Source organism: Canis lupus, chromosome 5 (genome assembly GCF_011100685.1).
Source record: "Canis lupus familiaris isolate Mischka breed German Shepherd chromosome 5, alternate assembly UU_Cfam_GSD_1.0, whole genome shotgun sequence".
Taxonomy (NCBI): Eukaryota; Metazoa; Chordata; class Mammalia; order Carnivora; family Canidae; genus Canis; species Canis lupus.
The window spans coordinates 26057825-26083634 of NC_049226.1; the positions used below are offsets into that span (position 1 = coordinate 26057825).

The 25810-nt window shown below is 39.8% G+C and overlaps 1 pseudogene; it reads right to left on the reverse strand.

Annotated features, from left to right (window-relative positions):
* The window catches only part of LOC119876320, a 170048-nt pseudogene that overhangs the window by 35503 nt on the left and 108735 nt on the right, over positions 1-25810 (reverse strand).

Genomic DNA, 25810 nt, shown 5'->3' on the forward strand with positions numbered 1-25810 from the left:
CCAAAATACGTCCATTTCTTCTAGATTGCCTAATTTATTGGCATATAGCTGTTCATAATATGTTTTTAAAATAGTTTGTATTTCCTTGGTGTTGGTATTGATCTCTCCTTTCTCATTCATGATTTTATTAATTTGGGTCTTCTCTCTTCTTTTTAATAAGGCTGCCTAACGGTTTATCTATCTTATTAATTCTTTCAAAGAACCAACTCCGGGTTCCGTTGATCTGTTCCACAGTTCTTCTGGTCTCGATTTCGTTGAGTTCTGCTCGAATCTTTATTAACTCTCTTCTTCTGCTGGGTGTAGGATCTATTTGCTGTTTTTTCTCTAGCTCCGTTAGGTGTAAGGTTAGCTTTTGTATGCTAGTATTGCGATGTATTTCCCCCTCAGGACTGCTTTTGCTGCATCCAAAAGATTTTGAATGGTTGTATCTTCATTCTCATTAGTTTCCATGAATCTTTTTAGTTCTTCCTTAATTTCCTGGTTGACCCTTTCATCTTTTAGCAGGATGGTCCTTAACCTCCACGTGTTTGAAGTCCTTCCAAACTTCTGGTTGTGATTTAGTTCTAATTCCAAGGCATTATGGTCTGAGAATATGCAGGGGACGATCCCAATCTTTTGGTATCGGTTCAGACCCGATTTGTGACCCAGTATGTGGTCTATTCTGGAGAAAGTTCCATGTGCACTTGAGAAGAATGTGTATTCAGTTGAGTTTGGATGTAAAGTTCTGTAGATATCTGTGAAATCCATCTGGTCCAGTGTATCATTTAAAGCTCTCGTTTCTTTGGAGACGTTGTGTTTAGAAGACCTATCGAGTATAGAAAGCGCTAGATTGAAGTCACCAAGCTTAAGTGTATTATTATCTAAGTATGTCTTAACTTTGGCTATTAATTGATTTATATATTTGGCAGCTCCCACATTCGGGGCATATATATTGAGGATTGTTAAGTCCTCTTGTTGAATAGATCCTTTAAGTATGATATAGTGTCCCTCTTCATCTCTCACTACAGTCTTCGGGGTAAATTTTAGCTAATCTGATAATAGGATGGCTACCCCCTGCTTTCTTTTGAGGACGATTTGAATGGTAAATGGTTCTCCAACCTTTTATTTTCAGGCTGCAGGTGTCCTTCTGTCTAAAATGAGTCTCTTGTAGACAGCAAATAGATGGGTCCTGCTTTTTTATCCAGTCTGAAACCCTGCGCCTTTTGATGCGGTCATGAAGCCCATTCTCGTTCAGAGTTACTATTGAAAGATAGGAGTTTTAGTGTCATCATGATATCTATTCAGTCCTTGTTTTTGTGGATTGTTCCCCTGGACTTCTTCTTAAAGGGGAATTTTAAGAGTCCCCCTTAAAATTTCTTGCAGAGCTGGTTTGGAGGTCACATATTCTTTCAGTTGCTGCCTGTCTTGGAAGCTCTTTATCTCTCCTTCCATTCTGAATGAGAGCCTTGCTGGTTAAAGTATTCTTGGTTGCATGTTCTTCTCATTTAGGACCCTGAATATATCCTGCCAGCCCTTTCTGGCCTGCCAGGTCTCTGTGGAGAGGTCTGCTGTTACCCTAATACTCCTCCCCATAAAAGTCAGGGATTTCTTGTCTCTTGCTGCTTTAAGGATCTTCTCTTTATCTTTGGAATTTGCAAGCTTCACTATTAAATGTCGAGGTGTTGAACGGTTTTTATTGATTTTAGGGGGGGATCTCTCTATTTCCTGGATCTGAATGCCTGTTTCCCTTCCCAGATTAGGAAAGTTTTCAGTTATGATTTGTTCAATACATATTCTGGCCCTCTGTCCCTTTTGGCACCCTCGGGAACCCCAATTAAAAGTAGGTTTTTCTTCCTCAGGCTGTCATTTATTTCCCTTAATCTATCTTCATGGTCTTTTAATTGTCTCTTTTTTCCTCAGTTTCCTTCTTTGCCATCAACTTGTCTTCTATGTCAGTCACTCGTTTTTCCACCTCGTTAACCCTCGTCGTTAGGATTTCTAGTTTGGATTGCATCTCATTCGATTGATTTTTTAATTTCTGCCTGATTAGATCTAAATTCTGCAGTCATGAAGTCTCTTGAGTCCTTTATGCTTTTTTCTAGAGCCACCAGTAGCTGTATAATAGTGCTCTGAATTGGCTTTCTGACATTGAATTGTAATTCAAATTCTGTAACTGTGGGAGAGAGGACTGTTTCTGATTCTTTCTTTGAGGTGAGGTTTTCCTTCTAGTCATTTTGCTCAGGCAGAGTGGCCAAACAAGTTGTATTGGGAAAAGGAGAAAAAGAGAGGACCAGAGAGGACAGAAGAAAGAGAGCATAAGAAAAAGAAAAGCAAAGGAAGAAAGAAGAAGAAAGAGAAAAAGAAAGAAGAAAAAAGACAAGAAGAAACAGGAAGAACGAAGAACAAAAGAGAAGACAAGAGTAAGAAACACGAAGGAAAAAGGGTGGGAAGCAACCGGAAATCAAAAAGAAATCAAACAAAACACAAACAAAACAAAATACAAACACAACAACAACAACAAAAAACAGGGGGAGTATCTTTTGCTTCGTATACTTTAAGTCCCTTGACTTCCTCTGGAACTTTGTCCTTCTAGCTGTGTCTTCTGGGGGAGGGGCCCATCCGTTGTGCTGATTTTCAGGTGTGAGCAGGTTGGCGGGAGCTGCTCTGCCCCTGCCTGGTGCAGGCTCAGTGGGGGTTGTTTACCCCGTGAGGCCCCAGGAGGAACAGCCCCAGTGGTGGGCCCAGCTCTGGCGCCTGAGTCAGCCACCGCCAGTAACTCCAGTAGCTCTCGGTCATGCAGGGCCTGGAGGCTCCGGGCGGGGCCGCTGATCTGCTCAGCTGGGGCAGGAGCGTCTTCGCTGTCCTGGGCCCTCCCGGCCTCTGCCTGTCCCGGGGGGAAGCCGGATCCTGGGCTGTGTCCCGGCGCCCTGTGCTCCGGGGCCTGCGCTGGTGGATTCGCGCTCCCACCCCGCAGCCCCCTCCGCGGAGCCGCCCCCGAGCCCGGGGTCTCCGGGTCCCGCCGTGCAGCCCTTAGGGAGCTCGGCGCACTCTCCCGGGGCGCAGGTGTCTGTTACTGTCCCCGGGAGCCCGAGGGCATCCCCGCCCTCCTGGTGTCCTGCTCCAACTCCCTGCGAGCCCCTTTCCCACGGGAAGGTTGGTGCAGCTCCTGCTTCTCCGGGACGGGGCTCTCCTGTCCTGGGCGTCTCCGGGCCTCACCCCGGCTTCAGCCCGGCTCTCGCGGGGCCCCTTCCCCTTGGAGGCCTTTTGTTCCTTTATTTCTTTTTCCCCGTCTTCCTACCTTGATAGAAGCGCGAACTCTTCTCACTGTAGCCTTCCAGCTGGTCTCTCTTTAAATCTCAGGCCGAATTCGTAGATTTTCAGGATGATTTGAAGGTTATGTAGGTAATTTGGAGGGGACAGGTGACTTGGGGACCCTACTTTTCCACTGTCTTGCTCCTCCTCCGGGTTAAATTCTGATACAAAGTTTGTGCCAAGAGAAAAAGAGGTTGAATATAGAGGAGAGCAGAAACTTCAGAAGCAGAAGTCATCTTCATCGATTTCTCTTTTCCCCCATTTCTCAGGACATGGAGAGTTGTAAGAACTCTCTAATATTAAAAAAAAAAAAAGATTGTTGACCTATGCCCCCCCAACCATATCTCTACAATTACCATTTCATTTGTCTGCTCCCTTACATGATAGAACTTCTCACACAAGAGATCTATCATCTTTGCTTCCCCTTGTTCACCTTAATTCCACTTCTGCCCCCATCACGCCCCAGAAATAATTTTGTTGTGACACAGGGATTCAATCTCATCCAAGTCCATGAAAAATCATTTTGCCATCCTCATCCCGAAGACTTAGCAACATCGGAACCTGTTCAAATATTCCATTTTCTTGACTTCTGTGATACCACAAGTATTGATTTTTCCTTCTACCTCGCTGGCTGGTCCTTCTCCATCCTTCTGCTGAGGCTTTCATGACAGAGTACCCCAAAACTAGTCCTAGTCCTAGGCCTTCTTCCATTTTCCATCCACATTCCAATCCACCATGGCTTACAATAACACATGTACAAATAACTGTTTAGGTTTTTCTCACATATAGTTGTTCTCCTACTTGACATTGAATTACCTAATTGATAATTCAAATATATCCAAAACAGGGCTTGTGATTATCTCATGACTCATCAAACCTAGCCCTCCCTCAGGTTTCTTCATCTGAGTATGTTCACTTAGCAGTGAGCATCTCCTAAAGCCAACTTTATGGCATCCTTGATTTATCTTCCTGTTTCCTTTCCTTTCCAAATATCCTACCTATTTGTAATTGTTTTTTTTGTTTGTTTGTTTGTTTTTTTGGTTTGCCACACAAGATACAACTAAAGCTGTACACCTCCACTACAATGACCCTATACAAGCCACCATTATTTCTTATCTGGACAAGTGCAGTGGCCTCCCACCTGATGGTCCTCTTTGTTTTCTCCATCCCTACAATCTGTTCTCCTCACTAAGCCAAGAGTGATTTTTTTAAGAAAAATTAGATCATGTCACTTATCTACTTGAAACATGGCATTTCAAATGTTTAAAGGCTTTCCATTGCATTTAAAATAAAAGTAACTTGGGACGCCTGGGTGGCTCAGTGGTTAAGAGTCTGTATTTGGCTCAGGGTGTGGTCCTGGAGTCCCAGGATAGAGTCCCACATCAGACTTCCCTCTAGGAGCTTGCTTCTCCCTCTACCTATGTCTCTGCCTCTCTTTCCGTGTCTCTCATGAATAAATAAAATCTTTAAAAATAAATAAAATAAAATAAAATAAAATAAAATAAAATAAAATAAAAGTTAACTTAACATGATCTAAAAAGCTCCTTATGAATAATCCATTCCTCCCTGCCTGCAACTCCAACCTCATTGCTTACTTCTCCCCCTAACATTGTACACTCCAGCCACACTGGTCTTAATTCTGAGCTCAAACATGAAAAGCTCATTTCTGCCTAACTCAGGGCACTTATTCTTCCACCAGCAGAGCTTTGCCCCCAAGTTTCCTGGCTGGCACATTTACATCTAGAGGTCTCACTTCAATGGTCACTTCCTACGAAAGGGTTTCCCTCATTTTTCATCTATTGCTCTAATACAAAGCAGCAAATTATTTTCTTTACAACACTTAGCACCTTGTGCAATTGTCTTTCTCATGGGTAGGTTTGCTTCCTTCCTCAACCTTATCTGTCCCATTCAGTGGTATTGTCTCTGGTACCCAGAACACTGCCTGGAAAACACTGAATGTTCCCCTTATGCAGATGTAAGTAGATGGGATACAAAACAGAGAAAGAGATTTAAAAGAAGGATGGCTGAGGGGGCCTGGATGGCCCAGTGGTTGAGGATCTGCCTTCAGCTCAGGCCAGGATTAAGTCCCACATTGGGCTCCCTGCAAGGATCCTGCTTTTCCCTCTATGTCTCTGCCTCTCTCTTTGCATCTTTCATGAATAAATAAATAAAATATTTAAAAAGCATTAAAAAGCAAAGAAGTATGGCTGTTTCACTATAGGAGGAAGAAAAGAAAAAAAGAGGATGGATACAAATGCAAATAACTTGGTATATTTGGCGGCAGACACTAAAGGAAGCCTCCACCTCAGAGTTTCTCCTTTCTCTGAAATAGGAATGAGCTGTGGCTGGATGTCTTGGATTGATAGTTACCATTAACAATGATAAACCAGAGAGCGATGGGATAATAAAAAGCACGAAGTCCAATTAGATGAGACTCTAGCCATGATCAGAGAAAGAGTAATGGTCATGGAGAGAAAATAGGAGTTTGTACCATCAAACAACCAGCCCTTCACTGATTCACTGATGCTTAATACTCCTTACTCCTCTTCATCTACTCAGAGGCGAACCCTCCAATTAGCCATCACCACTTGCATGCTGTTTCCTCCAAATTTAGGCCAACTGCATTCATGGTGTGACCACTGACCATGCAGCAGAAAAGAGTAATAGTGAAGGAGAATATGGATATATCAGTACAAACAACACTGGAAAACATAATTATTATATTTTGGGGGCATTGGAGGTCATTTCTCAATCTGAATACTTGCACATGAGTCAAGCCAGGTAAGAAAACTCTTCCTCTGCATTCAAGGCAAGAGGTCATTTCTAGATCGCTTTAACATGGAAATGCTGTCAAGACCATCCTGGTAAGGAGTATGTGTACTTCTTGCTGCTCCAGGTGCTGACAGGCATTGCAGTTACAAACAATTCATTTTTGGCACTGTCTGAGAATGATATTCACAGAACAGAAAACAACGAAGAGACAGTTGTGTGCCTGGGCATCCCCTCTGAGCAAATATATTTTGGAAACATCCACTGTGCAGGAGGTGGGAGACCTGTCCACTCCATCTAAGAAACTGGAGTCAATAGCTGATTAAATTCAAATAGCATACTTATGTGGGAGATAAAACTATGGAAATCAAGAAAGAGAATAAACAACGAGGCTACATGTCTCCAGTGGAAATTGATTTAAAATGTCTCAGGAAGAAAGTAAGTTAAGTGTAAAGCAAGAACTTCCTCTAAAGTTTGTAATTACTGATCTGGCACTTGTAGGGTGGTTTTCCTTAGCATTCATGAAACATTGCCATAAAGGAAGCTTTGACTAGAAAAGAGGAATGGTACCTGAAAATATGACAAAAGATGGTGTAGATCAACAAGATGTTTAGGGACATAATTTTTAAAATTATGTTCAGCACAGCTAAAACATAGGTCCTTTTGAAATGTGAATCATGATCTGTTTTTATGTAATAACTCTAAGAAATCACAGGTGGTACATGATGCAATCCTGTTCAAGAAGTTTTGTTTTTTTTTTAAGGGTTTGTGATTGACTTATCATTGAGTTGCAATTTCTTATCTAATCAGAATTGATTGATCATCAACCAATGATCAGTATCCTCTCTTTGGTAAGACAAAAAATTCCATTTGGTTAATACTCTTATTTTATTAGTGAATTCCAAGTTGTTCATCTAGATGGTACTTTTTTAGTTCATGTCTTGACTTTTTTATATAGTACTGATAAATCAGTTTATTCATATCTGGACAAGCTCTCCTTATTCATCTTCCATGATCCAATATTAGTTCTCTAACTATTCCTGACATCTTTCCCCTTAGAAGCTTGTAACCCCAGAGATCCTATTGCAGGCCCTCTTCTCTTCTCATTCTACATATTTGTACTTATACAGCCTGGAATATAATTGAGTGAATAATCTTGGATTAATAAATCCAACCAATCAACTTCTATTAATTTCTCTTTTCAAATTCAAAATACATGCTTATTTAAAGAATGACACAAAAAAATCAGTTTTAGGATTCAATAAAATTTTAATCTTATATTCATTTGGCTGGGGATAGCCAATTTTTGAGATTTATAATTGTTAATAAAGAGTTACAGTTGCAAATTTATGTTTAATTGCAATCTATTCAACTGTTTATGACTCCAGCAAGATTGTGAGTTTCATGAGGGTAGAGAAGGCGTCTCTTTTTATTTCCTATTCTCTTTCCAACACCAGCACAAATAAGTCTGTATATGCTCTACTAATATTTGTAGAATTTGTGGAATAAGTGAAGAATGACAATCTTGTATTTCATTTTGCACAATGCTTGCCTGAAAAGCTCAATGTTGGGCCAACTGACAGAAGAGACCGATGCCAAGGTCGTGCTTGGTATGGAGCAGTGCTCTGAGCCAAGGGGTGATCTTGTTGGAAAGGGTGATGATAAACACCCTGTGTGGAATGGGAGGCAGAGGACGACGCAGGGAAGCAGTCACACCTACCCGAGGAATTTCTATGCTCAGGAGTGGAGGATAGAAGCAAGAACCACTGAAATCTGCATAATTAGAATGGCCTACAATATCATGGTAGGTCACAAGAAGGAATTTTTAAATGCCCAGTTGTGGGGAAGAGGGCTAAGTAATAACATAGCTTTGTTCTGGAAGGAAGGTTCACAGGCCCATACTCCACCATTCTTCCTGAGCTGGACAGAGGAAGCTGACCTCTGGAAGTGCTGATACCAAGACAATTTATACTGTTCTGACCTAAAAGCATCATCTTTCTGCTCTTCACATGTTCCTGGGTCACTGGAGCCAGCTTCTGGGCCATGTCAGATTATTTCTTTCCTGCCCTTCCTTCTGTTAATGCAGTGTCCTTGATGAACATCCTGAGCCATGCCCAAGGCCTAGCCCTTCCAAATCAAATCCCTGAAATCTGATGATCCAATCCTCTCCTGTGAGCCCTTTCCTCCATCAAACTAATTTATTCACCCTGCCTGTAATATGCATATCTCTGCCTTTGCTTGCTTCAGGAATACTTTTAGTTAATAAAACTATTTCAGCAAGTTTCAGGAAGCTCTGTGGGACCACAAACACAGGAGAGAACCAGATAACTGTTGAGTGTTTATTTTGAGCCAGAGTGCTGCACTAAGCACTCCGTGTAGATTTGCTGATCACAATAGCATCATGAAGTTAATTTATTTTTATCCTCACTTACAAATGAGGAATTAGAGAAACCGAGAGCTTAAGTTTTCTAAATCACACAGAGTTAGGAAAGAATATGTGTATAAGGCACATATTCACTCAACAAATACATAATGAGGGCTCACCACGTGCCTCCTTTGTAAGCATATATACCCTGCTGCTCCCAACTGGCTGGGTCAATCCAGCCTGCCACTTGTTTTGGAACATTCTTATCCTGAATCCTCCTGCCTGAAAAGTCCTTTTCTTTCTTTGACTTCATCCTATCTTTCTTTCAAAATTCTTTTGAAACCACCCTGATCCATGAAGCATTTCTCTGCTCCTTCCAAGGATGGCCACTTCTCCTCTGCTGACTACTGCATATCATTTCTCTAAAATGTAATCCAGTTCTGCATGGCATTACATTTTAATTATATCCATGCTCATGTCAATAGACCATAAAACATATAATGGCAGAAATTATGTCACCTTTTATTTATGTACCCATGGGGGCTCAGCACTGCCAGTCTCCTGCAAGCTACTCCTAAGTTCTAGATTTAAAACTCCTCTCTATTTAATTAACTTTCCCACAAAGATTTTCCATAGTTTCCTGCTGTTTTTTTAAAGGGTGCCTATACTTTGCCTATACTTTTTAATATTTAGAGAGTCTAGGTTTAAAAAAAATATTTTAATCCTCATTATCAAAACTGGGTCATTAAAGATGCAGAGAAGCTACTCAGAAGGTATGTTTGAAATGAAGGAGAACCTTGAAACTTAGCCATCTTTTTCCTTTTCATGATACATGATATTGTTAGGAGTGAAAGGAGACTAAAGGTATTATTTTGGTTTCTTCACCTAAATTAATTTAATGCCATGCTCAAAAAAATGACATTTCAAATGCCTTTGAAGCAAATGATGTATTTTACTATTACTATTGAACTCAAGATACAGCCATTTTTCCAAAATGGGATCAATTCTCATTAAAATGATTTCCAAGTAGCTTTGTTTTTTTTTTAATTATACATGTCCAATTACTTTCTAAGTCCTTTTATATGCCTTAAATATCCCTATTTTTCTGACATATTTCTAATCTCTTGTAAGCTCCTTAGAGAAATTTAGTGACATTCTCTCTTGTCACAGAAGTCACATGCTCAGAGCCCAACACCCCTGAACGTGGGATGCTGCTGATTCTCTGGTTTCTGTCAGACCCTGGCACCTAAATTTCCCTTTCCAGGCTGCTGACAGCTAGCTTTGAGTGCTTTCCCTGTAACTTTGGTCTCCAGGACAACTCAGATCAACTGTGGTTCAGTAGCTGGCAGGATTTCTCCTCTCTCCTTCCTCATGGCCAAAGTCATATTACTCTAAAACTGACAGCCAAAGCAAAGAGCAGATGGAGAGTCTCTCACTAGCTGAGGTAGATTTAAAATGAACAATTGCAACAAAACTTTGTGATTCAGAAAACAGCCTTGGGACTCAGTGACTAGAAGTATGGGTGTGTATCTCCCTCCTGCTCCTTAGCATCTGTGCAATCATGGGCAAGGCAACACACTCCTTAGGGCTTCAGTTTAATCTCTTGGGAAATAAACAGGATAATACTAATGTAGCAGGACTGCTGCAACAATTACACAAACTAATAAACGTGAAAAAAAAAGAGAAAGAAATGGGAGTAGGAAAAAATATAAACTTCACTTCAAATGTGAGGATTTTCCCATTTTCCTTTACTTTACCACTGGAACAGAAATAGGTCAATACATTTCCTCACAGCTAAAATCAACTGGGATTAACTAAACCATTCAGAAGTTAAACCACTTAGGGTAGCCTAGAAATTCAGAGGCACTAAAGCATTGTGAACTCTAGAAACAGAAAAAGAAATGACCTTAATAACTGTGCCAGAAAAATGGTTTTATTATTTCTTTATCACACAGGCCTTATATCTTTCTGTCTGTCTGTCCATCATTGCAGTTATGCCCTGAGGAGAGCAGGAGATAAATAGGCGCAGGGTAAAGATAGGATATCAAGACAGAACTAGTTAATAGTGCAGTGTCACCATTAAATGGACCTCAACTTAATGTTGTAGATTTGTAAACGACGTTGCAGCTTGTACAGCACTTTGTTATTGTTTCTGTTCATAGGAGTCATTTTATATTGTTGTATCTAAACAATGTGCCCCAGTTGATCCCTGGCATTGCCTAGTCTGAGCCTCTAGTACTCTGGCTGGAAACTAGAAGTCGAATCTCTCTGCTTCCACTCTTCTGCTATTGCCTAGGTGTCCCCAAGAACAGTCACACGCCATCTCAGCATGTCAATTAACTGGCCGCTGCTGAGGGGCACAGATTTCTAGCAGCCTATCTAGGCATATCATGTCTAAAGCAGGAACATGGGCACAGTGCGCCTTGAGTTGTGAACACAAGTGTGAGGGTGGCATCAGTCCCACGGTGAAAGTTTTCAAGGCAGAGCTGGCCAATCCCCATCTTCCATCCATGGTACAGAGTCCCCTGGCCAGGGCTGTCTAGATTAAGGTATTTTGTGCTGCCTCCTAGTCATGAGGCAGAGGACTTGCTACTCAGATTGCTCCTCTTTGAGCAAAAAAAGGTACACTACTATAGAACAGCTGAGTCTGAGAAGACTCAAACTTCCTGATATGTTCGAAGTCAGTCTCACAGCAGAGCAAGAGAAGACAGGTCCTCTACCAGTTCTGCAAGAACGCTAGAATTCCACTCTTTCCCTCCCCAGCAAGTACTAGATTGTCTATTATAAATGGGATAATCTACTGAACACTCAACATAAGCAAGGGGCAAGCAAAAATAAATAAATAAATAAATAAATAAATAAATAAAATATCAATAAATAAAGTCCCTACCTCAAAGAATTTGCGTATGTTGATTTTTTTAAATAATAAATTTATTTTTATTGGTGTTCAATTTGCCAACATACAGACTAACACCCAGTGCTCATCCCATCAAGTGCCCACCTCAGTGTCCGTCACCCATTCACCCCACCCCTCGCCCTCCTCCCCTTCCACCACCCCTAGTTCGTTTCCCAGAGTTAGCAGTCTTTATGTTCTGTCTCCCTTTCTGATATTTCCCACACATTTCTTCTCCCTTCCCTTTCTATTCCCTTTCACTATTATTTATATTCTCCAAATGAATGAGAACATATAATGTTTGTCCTTCTCCGATTGACTTATTCATTCAGATAATACCCTTCCAGTTCCATCCACGATGAAGCAAATGGTGGGTATTTGTCGTTTCTAGTGGCTGAGTAATATTCCATTGTATACGTAGACCACATCTTCTTTATCCATTCATCTTTTGATGGACACTGAGGCTCCTACCACAGTTTGGCTATTGTGGCCATTGCTGCTAGAAACATCGGGGTGCAGGTGTCCCGGCGTTTCATTGCATCTTTATCTTTGGGGTAAATCTCCCAGCAGTGCAATTGCTGGGTCGTAGGGCAGGTCTATTTTTAACTCTTTGAGAAACCTCCACACAGTTTTCCAGAGTGGCTGCGCCAGTTCACGTTCCCACCAACAGTGTAAGAGGGTTCCCTTTTCTCCGCATCCTCTCCAACATTTGTGATTTCCTGCCTTGTTAATTTTCCCCATTCTCACTGGTGTGAGGTGGTATCTCATTGTGGTTTTGATTTGTATTTCCCTGATGGCAAGTGATGCAGAGCATTTTCTCATGTGCATGTTGGCCATGTCTATGTCTTCCTCTGTGAGATTTCTGTTTATGTGTGATTAAGAAAGCCATGCTTCTTAGGACCCCTGGGTGGTTCAGCGGTTGAGCATCTGCCTTCGGCACAGGGCATGATCCCGGGGATCCAGGATTGAGTCTGCATGGGGCTCCCCTGGGGGAGCCTGCTTCTCCCTCTGCCTATGTCTCTCTCTCTTTCATGAATAAATAAATAAAATCTTTTTTTTAAAAAAAGAGAGAAAGACATGCTTCTTAAAAGGAGGGAAAAAGACTCAATAACTTACCTGGTTGCAGTATCCCAAAACACTAATAGACCCAGCTACAGTGCTTTTTAACTGAGTAAGCCCCCTATTTTTAATTCCTAAACAGCTGCATGTTTTAATTCCCAAACATCTGTAAGCCTATCCTGAAAGCCTTAGTAGCCAATTGTCTGGCAGAGCAGCCCACATGTCATTTCAATCTGGTTTTACAGATCAGGAAACTAATTTTCAGAGAGGCGTCAGTAAACTATCTATACAGCACTGCCCCAGCTCCCGGATCAGAGTATGTGTGTCAAAATAAAAAACATCAAGTGCATAAATGTAGCCAATATTAAGATGATAGTAAGCAGACTTGGGGGTTGAACTCTTGTCTTCTGATTCTGGTATGCATTCCAAATGCATAGGGTAGCCCCCTGTTTGAATAAATTAGTGTGTAGAATCCTGGACTCTTAGAAGGAATCTTAGAGACTCATTAGTCTCTAGATACACATTAGTAGAGGCAATAAAATATTCTGTACAGGACTCTCTTGTGTATGCACAAAGGTTCATAGTCATTTTCAGGTGAAGAAAAATTACCAGAAATGAAATGTTTAGAATAAACCTTTAAATGGCATAAGAAAAAAAAAAAACAGTACTTGCTTATTCTTAAATGATTTTTTTGAGTTAGAGAGCTGTTCTAATTAGAAGGTCTATTTTCAAAGTGTAATTATCCCTTTTTTATTTTGTCTTAGTTATGAAAATTCCAAAATCAGGAAAAATGTTTTAGCGGTATCATCTTAATTCCAGTCATGTTTATGTATTAAAAACTATTTTCCTAAAAATGCTTGGCTTCTGTAAGATGCATGCAGTTCATTAATTTGTCCTACTAGAGTAGTTCTTGAGGGTAACTTAGGCAATCATGTATTCCTTAAATGTTTTATGTAATAGGCTCTGAGATAGGCAGTGGGAAGATATATCAAGGTAAATCAGGACAGACAGTAACAATCACTTAAAATGGTAAAACAAACAAACAAACAACAACAACAGGGGGAGTAGTATCATACACATAATAATCACATACTTAAGAATTCTATGTAATTATCACATAAGGATAGGGAATTATAGTAAATTTATATATTAGACTTTTAAGATGAACTTTGAAGAGGATTATGACTCACTGAAATTGGGAAGAGTCCATTCATTCAGGTATTCATTCATTTATTCACTCACTCAGCAAGTACTTACTGAATACTACTAACCAACCAGAAATTGTGGATATAGTGATCAACCCAACACACATACCTCCCTGCTCTAATAGAGTTAATGGAGAGTAAGTGACAAAGACCAATAATGAGTGGGTAATTATAATAAAATATGCCAAGAGTGAAATAAATGGTTCTTTGAGAAAATGTAAAAAGAGGACCAAATTCGTTTTTAGAGCATTAGGGAAGGCCAACCTGAGTAGCTTATGATTAAGCTGAAACCTGAAGATTAAGAAGTTACTCAAATGAAGAGAAGCAGTATTCCAGACAGAAGAAATAGTATATGCAAACATCCAGAAGTGAAGGAGAACGTGTGATTTCCAGGAATGGAATTAAACTCAGAATGCTAGCTAGCTCAAAAGCATGAAGAAGTACTAACAGGTATGTCTGGAGATGGACCTTGAATGGACTTGTCAACCCAATTTCCAGAGAGTCATGTAGCCAACCCAACAGGGGTATAACACCATCAGTCTGTTTTTGTGAAGGAGGTGCTCCAGCTCTGGGCAGCCAAGAGACCAATGAGGTTTATGACACCAGTGACATGTCATGGGGTCCAGGACCACAGTGATAGCAGTGGTAGCTGAGAGAAGTGGGCAGATTCAGGAGAGGTAAGTGGTAGTAAAAATCAACACAATGTGACAATTGACAGAACAGAAGGGTATGCGGGATGAGGTAGTATAGAGAGCAGCTCTGTTTTCTCAAGTTCCTGACAAAAAAAGAGAAGACTGGGAGAGATCTAAGGTGGAGGGCAGAGGAGAGAGAATCTTGGTAAGTTTTGTTTTGAATGGGCTGACTTTGAGTTTTCTGAAAAACCACTTGGTTTCCAGGAAGAGAGAGGGGCGTCAGTAAAGGATGATGGTGTGGAAAAGATAAAGGTCTCTTTAAAGAGCCTGTGGCTGGTGAGTAAGGGACTCCAGACTGATGTGTAAGAAAGTCCAGAAGCAGACACTAGAGGGCTTGGACAGCTAGGTCAGAGCAGAGCACTCATTGATTCAAATTACAGCATTAGAAAATCCCAACCACCCCACCCTCCATGTGGGAAAGGAGTGAAAATATCAGTCTCCTAAAGAAATTAGTGTCTATATTGAAAGAATCCCAAGAACTAATCAAGCCTCTCAAAGAGTTATTTTGTTTTTCCTCCAACTATTTGATCAGATAAAACTTAGAACATTTTCAGTAGGTCTAAATTCCTCACACTGACACACAATCACAATTCTGTCCCTTCTTGGAGAAGCCTGCACTTCAGATCGACTCTGGCAAACATGACTACCTGCAATAGAATTTGAAAGTAGTATCTTCCTGCCTTCGATTTGAGTTCCTTTTCCCTCCTTCTGGCCTGGTAATTTCTCAGTTTGCAATTATAAAGAATAGTTCCTACATTTACAACATACGTCCTCAGGTGCTACCTATTTATAATCGTCACGGATATCATCTCAAGTAGGAAAAGCAGCAATAATTAGTCCATTTTAAAATAACAGGAAACCAAGGTGTAGGACACTGAATGATTCATTCAAGGACACAGACCCATTAGGACATGAGAGCAGCTCTTCTGATGCTAGGGCTAGAATTTTTCCACTCTTTTGATAAGGAACTAGGTTTTTCATGTCATAAATCAGAAATATATAATACATCCTACATGTGCTATTAAATTCCACTTCCTATAGGTAGAACAAACATCAATTATGAATCACGGCACTCTTCCCAAGTGATTCCAGATGCAACCTCCAATCCTGTCAACATAATAATTCAAATAGCTACTACCTGTGAATCTGAGCTGTCCTAGGAGGAAATCTATTTTCAATGCTTATCTTAGGTACTTGCGTTTTTCATCAGGACCCTGACATACCTAAAAGCTTTATTATGCATTAAGCCATGATTTCTTGTTTGTACACTAAGTTGTTATGGGATCTTGAGATGTCACTTTGCAAATCTGAGCCTCCCTTCCTCACTTACAAAATGGATGATATGTGAGGTATATTCCAGTTCTGGAGGACTTTATGAAAGTCCCAGGTGTGGTAACAGGAGAGGCTGTACTGAAGCAAGAGTGACCTTCCCATGGTAATGCATCACACAGAACTCCATGTTTCACCATTTTCTTCTTGGTTCAACCCTGATCAGCATCATTTATATTTCACAGCTTATTCTGGCCCACAGAATGCTGAGGAAATTAATTAATTTTTAAAAATACAATGCAGGAAACTGTAGCATTTCTTGTGTTCTTTTAACACAGGTATTAAACATGTAGCCATACAGATTGTAGGAGTCAGAGTAAAAAGGGACTTTATGGGGCACCTGGGTGGCTCAGTCTGCTAAGGTTAAGTGCCTGCATTCAGCTTAGGTCATGATCCTCCTCGGGTACTGGACTGGAGCCCTGCTGTCCTCCTCTCTGTGCCCCTCCCCCTGCTTATGCTCTCTCCCTCCCTCCCTCTTCTCTCTCTCTCTTTCTCTCTCTCAAATAAATCAATAAGGATCTTAAAAAACAGACAAACAAGACTTTGGATCCAAGAGAATGGAGTTCAAATTCCTGAATATGTTTTTATTTTTATTTTTTTCTGAATATGTTTTTAATGGGTAATATAAATCCTTGACCAATGTAACATCCCTGAGGTTTGTATTCTTCACATTTTAAACAGATATATGTAGTTTGAGATGTGCTATCTGAATTAGAAATATCTATGTGAACAGTATCTATTACAAGGTCTACTATATGGAAGATATTATTAAAATAATATTATTCTGGAGTCTCTAAGCTAACTTGGGACACTACACATTTGCTTTTTATATTTACCTACCCTGTAAGTTTAAAATGATAACTTTTGGCTCTAGACTTTACCCCTCCAACTACCAATAAACACTTAGTATTAGCAGATCCTATTCCCACAACCTCTGTTGTGAAAAAGTTTGTGGCAGGTAATCTTTGACATTAACTCAAGGTCTGTGATCCCTCCACAAACACACATCCTATCACAGCTGCACACTCAGGACTTGTTCTACACAGGGGTTCAAATGGCTGACAGGCAAACATCGTGCTGTTCACTTGTACTTTGTTCCAGTACTACTACAAAGAGCGTTATATTTCAGCAACATGTCTTCATATTGGAAGGAGGCTTTGTTGAAAGACTAAATAAAAAGTAGAAGCTAAACTAGACACTATATCTACTACAGAGTCATTGAAGGTTTGAAAATCAAGTATCATTTACAGGGACACAATACCTTCAGATCATAGTGAAATGTGCTAAGCCTCTGTAAAGGAGACCCATGAGAAAAATCAGTTTTTTGACAGAAGTAGGAAGAACAGCAGGAGAGCTCTGTGGGCTAAGGAGCAGGGAGGGACACGCTGTGTGATTGCAAGCAGCAGTCCCTTTTTTCCCAGCCCTGCCTTTAATTTCCAAAAGCCCAAGGGCAAATCATCCCTTTTGCAGGTCTTTGATTTCTCTAGCTGTCAAAGGTGGACAACTCTTCAGCAGTACTATGAGCCATACAAAAGTGTGGGAATCAAAGATTTAGAAGGTTCACCGAATGTGAGGTGATGAAACAAAATCCATTGACATATTTATGTAATCAGGACCAGACCTGACTTGATGACTACTGCTCAAGGGCTTTCTGCCCAAGTATCTCATGCTCCTCAAGAACAGGCCTCCTCTCATACCCCAAATTCCAATCATTTGGGATTTCTCTCTTGGGATTATAGCATTGTGCTTCTAGCAATCCCATTTTATAACTGAATTAGTCTACAAGTGGAGTAAGTATTAAAGCAACACTTGTCTTTTAATACATGGTGTGTATGATGTAAGGGCCTAATATGAGAGACCTAAGAGAGATAGGCCCTGATGGATATGGTAGGGAATGTAGGTCAGCAATAGGAGGCCATTGTACATAAAAGTGAGCTCAGGTGATCTAAGCAGGCAACAGAGGGAAAGGGCAGAAGAGTTCTAGAAAGCTGGAATCCAAGAAGTATGAAATAAGATCAGTAGAGCAAGATAACTTCAGACGTAATCTAAGAGGATGAAGACCATGTATTCCTTTAAGGTTGCCAGCATTTCTTCAGCATTTCTGAAGTCAAGGAATCAGACTAGAATACTAGATCGAATTGTACAATACTTTTCCATGACACAGAAACAGGGCGTGAGATTGAGATGAGGCTCTTCCCCCTCTCTGTCTTGGTTCTCCTCATTTGTAAAGCAAGGGCGATTAATGATCTCTGGGACCCATCCTATGGCTAATATACTAGGTCTCTATTTTTCAGCAATAACACATAACCTGAGATACCTATGGCTTCCTCCACCACAGAACTCAGACATTCAATTATCCATTAGGATAAGCTTCTACTGAGCTCAGACACAGCCTCAGGAGCCTTTACAAGAAGGTAACCACTAATCATCTATCAGGAATGGCCAGGAGTTGCAATACATTTACCATCATGGATAAATAGATTTCAATTCAAATTATCTTAAAGACTTGTTTTGAGTGGTAACAATGGCCCCAAAATGCTGATTACCTTCTGCCTCAGCAACTTGAGGAGATCCAATGGAAATTACAGGGGTGGAGCCAGCCACAGAAAGCAGAGAAAGGCAGACATTGTCAGCTGATGCCCAAGAGATTTAAAGGATGCCTGGCAGAGATGTCCTCCTCCCCCGCCCCTCACTTTGCCACACTACTGCTTCCTTCCAAGCCTCAGGATTTCCTCTGAATGAAACATTCTGAAAGTAGTCCAAAGAGGGAGACAACACAGTGTGCATAAGAATTCAAACAATTGGGTTACATTTGACATCATGATCTGGGTAAATCGCCTCTGAGCATAGCTGCCATATCTTTAAAACTGTAGATGAAAATACTTTATAGGGTTCTTGCAAGGGTAAATAAGATAAAATGAAAGAACTTTGAAAAAAATACACTAGTATCACATTTTTGTGTATTGATAAGCCCTTCATGAGCTAACACCATTGGGGATTTGACAACCAATTAAGATTTTAAAATGAGCCACTGGGAAGATACCCTGGTGCCAAGGAAGCAAAGAACTGTGACCAGAGAGTAGGAGAACATCAAAGCCACATTTTATCAGTGACTTTCTCCTGTCAATCCTCAATGGATTATGACTTCTTCTTCAACAAGGCCTCTGAAGCTCCTCAAGAAAGAAATGTGTAGACTCTCATCGTGTGCTCAAATCTACTGTTTTTCATTCATTTTGCTAGTCTTCTTTACAGTGAGGTGTTCCTGCAGTTGATGGAAACACACCAACTCCAGGCTACCTGCCACAACTGGAAAAGTTCAGTGGCACAGTGTCAGTGAACGATGTTTGGAATTTTAAGGCATTAACAAACTCTGAGTGACATTCTGTATAGGTCTTAAAAGTTCTTTTCTTCCTTTTGCTATTAAGCAAGATGTTGGCTGGGAATCACTTCCTCCATCATTACCTCCATGTGGGACACTGAGCTCAGTCCAAACACATCAATAGACAATGGGAAATCATGTTCCCATCAGATCTAGAAAGTAATCTCTAGAGGCTATACGGAGGGTCAGGAAGATTCCATTACCCAGAATTGTCACTAACTCGCTTAGTGGGTCCTATATATGTCTGGTATGAAAATGCTGCTTTTATATAAGAATATTTAGATAGAATAGGACTTCCCTACCACCTGACCCTAAAAGGAACACTTTTAGTGGAAACAAAAGACATCCTAAAAGGTGGGGAGGAAAGTTTGAGACAAAGATAAAAGGAAGTAATTAGAAATGTTAGTTCTAATTGTATATAAACCCACAGAGCACAGCCAAAACATGGCAGAGAGGACTTAGGACTATGATCATCAAGAATGTTTTATAGATGGAAGAAGATATTTGCAAATGACATAGCCAATGAGGAGTTAGTATCCAAATATGTAGAGACTGATACAATTCAAACATCCAAAAAAACAATCCAATTAGAAAACGAGCAGAAGACATGAATAGATATGTTTCCAAAGAAGACAGATGGCCAACAGACACATGAAAGATACTCAACATCATTCATCATCAAGGAAATGCAAATCAAAACCACATGAGAAATCACCTCACACCTGTCAGAATGGTTAGACTCAAAAAGAAACAAAAGTGTTGGCAAGGATGTGAGAAAAAGGAACCCTCATGCACTGTTGGTGAGAATGCAAACTGGTACACCTGCCTTGGAAAACAGTATAGAGATCCTCAAAAAAATTAAAAATAGAATTACCATATGATCCAATAATTCCACTACTGGGTATTTACCAAAAGAACACAAAAACACTAATTCAAAATGATGTATACACCCCTGTGTTATTGTGGCATTATTTACAAGTCAAATTATGGAAGCAGCCCAAGTGTCCATCAACAGATGAATGGATAAAGATGTGGTGTACATATACAATGAAATGCTACTCAGCCATAAAAATGAAATCATGCCATTTCCAATAACATGGATAGATCTAGCGACTGTAATCTAAGTGAAATAAGTCAGAGAAAGACAAATACATTATAATTTCACTCACATTTAAGAAACAAAACAAAGGCAAAAAGAGACAGACTCTCAAATATTGAGAACTGATAGTTACCAGAGGGGAAGGAAGTAGTGGGGAAATGGGTTAAATAGGTGCTGGGGATTAAATTCACTTATCATGATAAAAATGGAGTATGTATAGAACTGTTAAAAAATCACTATATTGCACACTTGAATCTATTATAACACGGTTATTTATACTGATCTTTAAAAGAATGTTTTATAGAGACTGAAATAGGAAAAACAGCCAGGTTAAGGATCTTTGCATCAAAGATATTTAGTTCTCTCTCAATTTTAAGAATATTTAGATAGAATAGGACTCCCTACCACCTGACCCTAAAATTTTGTCTTGGTTAAGTTAATTCTCCCTCTTTTCATAACTGAGACTAATGAATCCCAAAGTAGTAAAAGCAGTCAATTGATATTGGATGGCATGAATTTTCCTCTATCTCCTGCTACTTCATCAAAAACTAACGGGGCCAACATGATTGCATGACTTCATATAAGTCAGAAGTACAGAGAAGCAGGCTATCAGGGGAGACAAGAATCCAACTACTTATTAGATGGCAGGATCTCCTATATATATTTTAAAGAGTGAATGTGGAAAAGACCTATATTCATTTCTCTTTAGAATACTGTAGAGTACCTTCGGCACTAGTGGAGTTATTAGCTCCTATTATGTTTTCTTTTTATTAAGATTTATTTATTTATTCATGGGAGACACAGAGAGGCAGAGGGAGAAGCAGGCTCCCTGCAGGAAGCCCGATGTGAGACTCCATCCCAGGACTCAGGATCATGAACTAAGCCAAGGCAGACCGCTCAACTGCTGAGCCACCCAGGTGTCCCTTCTTATTATGTTTTCAATTGTTTTGACAAACATTTTTGACTGCAAAGACTTAAATGTAATCCTCAAACAGTTCAACAGGATCCATTTACATGACAGCATCATATGTTTGGTCCTTTTAATTCTGCCACCATGGGGATGGAACACAGTGAGAGATTTGCAGCGACATGTTCAAGATCATAATGAGAGTTAGTGGTGGATCTCAGACAGTAGAGAAGAATTATAAGGAAGTGGGATTTTTACTTCAAACAGACATAGATTCTAAAAGGTTAAATCTAACAATGTGAATAGAACCAAGAAAAGTAGAGTGATGAAGGGAGAGAGAAGACAATCTCCACGAAGTACTAAAATAAATCTACTCTATAATCTCCCCCTGTGCCTGGCACAGTGCTTAGTAGACACAAAAGTAAACTGTTTTTTAATTGACTTTAATTTGATCTACTAAGATCAAGAAAGAGTTTTCTGATGGCTCAGCCATAGCTGTTAATAAGTTAAAATAGAGGCTCCCTATTAGGAAGTATTAGCATCCACAAGGGAATTCCCGAAAAACCAAGGACTTTCAAAGCATAGTAAAACATAATAATTTTCCAGAAACAACAGGAATGAGATTAATGTATAAATAGCTTGTGTGGATCACAAAGAAATTACCTTTTGGGGATTCAGTTTTGCCTTTGGGTTAATAGGGTCATGCTTATGTCTTTCCCAGACTGAACACTCTACATTTCCAAATAACTTGTGTGTGAGTAGCTATTTTTAAACACTGATAACAGAAAATTTCTTGGACTACTCTATTGTGGAGATGCAGAGAACAGCTTGGGTCTATTTTAAGAATATACCACGTTGGTACCCTTGATCTCTTTTGGATGTAGAATTCAGTAAATGTTAAATATGAGATAATTTCATCTCGGTGGGGAGAGTTATACTGTAGTTCGGGCATGATCTCACTATCGCCTCTTATAGTGTCTATGAGAAAAGTATTCACAATACCACCTCAACACTATGACCTCAGTCATCAATTCAGTTTCCAATAGTGGCTCCTGGTGGTTTCTCTTTGTGTCACAAATAAGACTCAGTCATAATCCTTTGCCTCCAAGAAAGCTCAAATTTAAGTGCAGCATTTGGACATGCAAGTAACAATAATGCAAAATTCTAGGTGTCTTAAAACTAGTTGATTTTATAAAAAGTGCTGAAGTGGCACAGAGAAAGCAAGAGGTCTCTCTACCTCAAGGGGCCATCCAACTCATTCAAGTGTCAAGCATGGACACCTAGAACCAAAGAAAAGGGTAAAAAATTGGTAAGATATGTTAATAAAGCTTAAAACACCTGTCTGACCTAAAAAGAAAGTTTAGAAGTCAATAAAAAGACAGAGTACAATGTAATGGATTAGACCTTTACCATCTGGAGCAAAACCTGAGCTGAATTTGAAAACTTGTTCTGTCACAGATTGGATGTGGCTTATAGTAACTACTCTCAACCTTAGTTGCCTGTCTACCTAAAACAAAGAGAAATACCTATTTGATTTGGTTGCTATATGGCTGAATGAGATTGTAAGTAGGCTAAATTTAAATATAACTTTGGGGACACATTAATGAGAATCAGAAGAAAAAAAAAAACACCTTTTTTTCTCCTATGGTTGATGATTCCCATAAAAACCCTTTTCTGTACTCCTTTTCTGTACTCAATCTCCTGGTCTAGGCTTCTCTCCACAAAGGCAGATAGATCCTATCAGAAACAAGGAGCAAATCCAATACCAATCCTGCAGCATGTACTTTTCTAAAACTTAAAGTGCAATATTTAGAGGAATTTAAGCATTGTCTCATAGGTAGATATGTATCTTACAGGTAGATCTAAAAAGAAAAGCAAGTAACTAGGAAAAAATATGTAACAAGTGCTGGTTTGATCATCAAGCTTAGGGAATGAACAACTGCAAAGAAAGATCAAACTGTGGAGAATGTATCTAAAATGTTATTCTGTGATATTTTATGTGGAAAAAGATGAATGAGGACCAATTTGTTTAAATTTGATGCTACATAAAAATACAAAAATACACTTAAAAATGTTTTCAAATCTCTTTTTAAAATACTTTGCTTATTTTGAGAGAGAGAGAGTGTGTGTGTGTGTGTGTGTATGTGTATGGGAAGAGGGGCAGAGGGAGAGAAGCAGTCTCCCCCTTGAGGGCAGAGGCTATCATAGGACTCAATCCCATGACACTGAGATCATGACCTGAGCTGAAACCAAAAGTTGGATGCTTACCAACTAAGCCACCCAGGTACTCCTGTTTTCAAACCTCTTGAAGCTCACACGAAAGTAAAAATCTGGGGAAGACTGTCCTCACAGTGACACTTTATAGTTTCAAGTTGTATCATCCAGTTATAGCCCACCAAACTTGGGCAACCTTGACCCATAAAAAGCTAGTTTCCTAAACTAAATCTAAAAACCTTAATGAGCACCCAAAGGCTTACTCTGGCAATGGTAAGGGCTCAGATCTTTTTTCTTGCTCTAGATTTTAAAAATCCCAATATCTAAAACTAATGAAGCCCATGGAATTCATAGTCTAGAATTAAAGTCAAACCTCAGATCTGGGGAGAAGTCTATATTTCGTTTATTTGAAGTAAAGATTTGAAGACTATAAAATCTCATATGCTATCTCCTTCTCTCCTTCCAGAATCTATTTCAACAAATCATTCAACATAAGATACTACATAACCTAGAACAGTAACCTTTTGTGGATTAGGACTAATTGGGCTATCAATTAAATTTTGCTATGCAACTGATGGTCTAGCGATCAGTAGGGAGCTGGCTATTTTTGACTACAAACAGGGAGAAAATCCATTGACAAATATGACAGGTAATCTCTAAATAAGCTTATCTTAAAATGTTTTAAAAGTTGTTTTGTTTTGCTTTTGCTTGTTTGTTTGTTTTAATGAGAGACCCTGATGTTAACTTTAGAAGCAGAGTTATGGGAAGGGACAGCAAAGATCATCCTTGGATAATTAAACTTCAGTCCGTGAAGTATTAGGTTTAGCCAGGAAATTGGCTTTGAGCAGGTCCCCTCTCTTCACTTTTAAATGAGGTGTCCCTAATAAAATACAAAATTCCATCTGTTTCCAAATTATACTATTACTTAAGTTATTAGGAATCCTAATTATTTCATCTCTCCATCTCTGAAAGATATTTGCTTACCCGTTCTTTTATAAACCTGTTTACAGGTATTACATATTTTACAAACATCTATTCAGCACATAATATGCACTACGCTCATAATTACCAGATATTTAGCATGACCCAAATAGCAAAAATCTCTGCTGCCCTGAAATTTACACTATTTTTTTTCGGGGAGGGGCAGGGGTAAAATCAGAGTGTTGAGCAGAGAAATTCAGAACAAGGAAGCAAAGATAATGATTTGAATGGAGTAAGGTGTGACAATTTAAATAGAAACCCTCACCAACATTGGGGTGCAGGTGTTCCAGCATTTCACTGCATCTGTGTTTGGGGTAAATCCCCAGCAGTGCAATTGCTGGGTCATAGGGCAGTTCTATTTTTAACTTTTTGAGGAACCACCACACAGTTTTCCAGAGTGGCTGCACCAGCTCACATTCCCACCAACAGTGCAAGAGGGTTCCCCTTTCTCCACATCCTCTCCAACATTTGTTGTTTCCTGTCTTGTTAAGGAGCCTCGGTGTCCATTGAAAGATGAATGGATAAAGAAGATGTGGTCTATGTATACAATGGAATATTACTCAGCCATTAGAACCGACAAATATTTACCATTTGCTTCGACGTGGATGGAACTGGAGGGTATTATGCTGAGTGAAATAAGTCAATCGGAGAAGGACAAACATTATATGGTCTCATTCATTTGGGAAATTTAAAAAATAGTGAAAAGGAATAAAGGGAAAGGAGAAAAATTAAGTGGGAAATATCAGAAAGGGAGACAGAACATGAGAGACTCCTAACTCTGGGAACGAACAACGAAAAGGTGGTAGAAGTGGTAGAAAGGGAGGTGGGGGGGGGGGGGGGGGGGTGACTGGGTGATGGGCACTGAGGGAGGCACTTGATGGGATGAGCACCGGGTGTTATTCTATATGTTGGCAAATTGAACATCCATAAAAAAAAGTCTTAAAAAGAAAAAAAAAAAAAAAAACCCTCACCAAAAAGATCTTGAGGGGCTAAGGAAGAAAGGCATGTGGAAATGTGAATGCAGAACACTCTAGGGAAAGCCAAGTGGAAGTGAAAATGACTGAACAAGAGTGAATGTGTTCAAGTTCCAGGAAAGGCCAGGAGCCCAGTACAAGTAGAGTGGAATGAGCTAAGAGATCAGCAGAACATGAGATTAGAGAGGAAAAAGGGGAGCTGAGGGCTTAAAACCTTGCAGGTCGTTATGTAGATGCGGTCTTTTGCTCTGAGTGAGATGGCAAACCCCTGGGTACTTTGGGCAGAAGACGTAGTAGTAGTATGATCTGCCTCTCCCTGTCGGCTGTGTTGGGGTAGAGGGAAGATAAATTAAAGAAATATTTATAATAGTCCAAGCAATGGGGGATAATGACGAGACCAAGACTATGACAATGTCAGAGCCACCTGGTCAGATTCTGGATCAAGATATTGCCAACAGGATTTGCTGTTGGATCAGAAGTGGACATAAAAAGGAAATCTGTTTTTACAGATGATTTCAGAATGTTGGCTTCAGAATGCTAGTGTGAAGGCTGGGTTAGGCCTGCAGCTCTGCCACCACGTGACACAGGGCAAGTTAATAGTAGCTCTCCTGTTTTTACTATAAAATGGCCATAATAATATTATTTCCCTCATA